This window comes from Rhinoraja longicauda, chromosome 39, assembly GCF_053455715.1.
Source record: "Rhinoraja longicauda isolate Sanriku21f chromosome 39, sRhiLon1.1, whole genome shotgun sequence".
In the NCBI taxonomy this organism is placed as follows: domain Eukaryota; kingdom Metazoa; phylum Chordata; class Chondrichthyes; order Rajiformes; family Arhynchobatidae; genus Rhinoraja; species Rhinoraja longicauda.
In genome coordinates this window covers 1901781-1903713 of record NC_135991.1, presented here as the reverse complement: position 1 = coordinate 1903713, position 1933 = coordinate 1901781, and the positions used below count along the sequence as shown (strand labels likewise).

The 1933-nt window shown below is 49.1% G+C and overlaps 1 pseudogene; it reads left to right on the top strand.

The window, feature by feature from the left end:
* The first annotated feature begins 782 nt into the window (after positions 1-782).
* On the top strand, positions 783-1712 carry LOC144611084 (putative G-protein coupled receptor 139; annotated as a pseudogene).
* Positions 1713-1933: the final 221 nt, after the last annotated feature.

Here is a 1933-nt window from a genome sequence, read left to right as displayed (position 1 = left end):
GGTAATGTGCTGATTATGGAGATCAGATGTTTCCCGCGGTTGGTCACAGCTAATGTTATTAAAACGGCAAACAATCATTAACGGCATTCCAGTTCCTGTAAGTCACTTTCCTGCTGTAATTCACGGCTGGCGTGCGTCTGGCGACCTATATGCAGCTGTCGAAACTGTCCACGGCAAACAGTAAACTGATTTTATTGGATTTTTACAGGTTTCATAGTTTTTACAGGTTTAACGTAATCTTGAGATAATGACACGCTTTCCTTTGCCTCCCTCCTGCTCCCAGGTGCGACTGAAGTGAATGGTTCCTGCTGGGATCTGGGCCAGTTTTGCCCAATATCTCTGTGTCTGCGCAATGCTCCATATCGGAACCAGTACTGTCCCAACATACTGACACTGGCGCATTGGACAATGAATAGAGGGAGAACCCTGGACTGATTGATCCACACTAACGCAACGTCCCTGCATAAAGAGCAGGGCGAGTGTGTGTTCTCCAGCCAACACTGAACCAGATTCACAGTGAGCCAATGAGCTTATCTCCCATGGTGAAGTGAGCAATGATCAGAAACCGGTCTGATTCTTCATCCGAACCCTCGTAACCGCTGCTTCTCATCTGTCAAGTAGTCGAGCAGACGTAGTTATTTTACCATTAGTAATTTATTTCGTTGAATTATTACTGGTACAGAGCCTCGTTAGACAAACTGCTACAACTCTGAATCCCAGAGCAGGATTGTGCATTTGATTTGCCCCTCGATGAATCTGCCGCGTTTGCTTTGTCCGCTGTCATGTCTCTGTTTACTTCCCTCCTCACAGTGAACTCGCTGACGATTGTGGTCCTGTCCCGGGGGAAGTGCGGTCTCTCCACAGGTGTCACTCGCTACCTGATCGCTATGGCAACGGCTGATCTACTGGTCATTATTATCGACGTCATGCTGAGGCAGGTTCCGATTGCTTACTGGGAAGTGTTTAAATTCCTGATTCCTGTCAGAGTGTGCAATATCCACGCCGTCTTGCTTTACGGCGTCACCGACTGTTCTGTCTGGTTCACCGTCACCTTCACCGTTGATTGATTTGTAGCCATTTGTTGCCAGAAGCTGAAAACAAAATATTGCACCGAGCGAACAGCGGCTTGGGTTCTGGGGACAGTTACAGTGCTGAACTGCTTGAAGAACATATTCTGGTATTTTATGTTGAAGGGTAACTACTTGCTTTATAATTCCCCCTGGTTTTGTTGGGCAAGACCCGGTGTTCGAGTCTCACTAGCTTGGGGAATCGGGGAGTTTCTCCAGTATCTCATCACCCCCGTGACCCCATTTGTCCACATTCTGCTGTCCAACACTTCGACCATTAGATACGTGTTAGTGGCGAGCAGAGCCCGCAGGAGACTCCGGAGTCCCAGCAGTGGGGAGAGTGGCAGAGACCCGGAGATGGAGAGCCGCAGGAAATCCCTCATTTTACTGCTGGTCATCTCGGGGAATTTCATCGTGTTGTGGGCGCTCCATACGATATTTGTTGTGTGGTTCAGACTGGCTGGATTAATTCCTAGCTGGAAATATCCAGAATTCGCCATCGGGGAACTGGCTTACATGCTGCAGATCATGAGCTGCTGCACAAACACTGCTCTTTACGCCGTCACCCAGACTAAGTTCAGGCAGCAATTCAAAGAAGTGGTGAAATCGCCCTTTATAAAATGCATTCAGCGCCGCGAAGTCTAGGAATCCGTGCGCTCTGCATCCCATCACTCTCACTCGCTCTCATTCTCGTCTCTCCCTCGCTTCTGTACTTTCTTTCCCCTGTCTCACTCTCCCTGATACGCACGTACATACTGTTGGCCAGTTGGCTTTTCACACCTCACGCCTCTGTTCTCCCAGGTCACTTCGCTGCGTTTTGGGGAATCGCATCCGGCGTCTTCCGATCACACCCTGTCCATACAAGA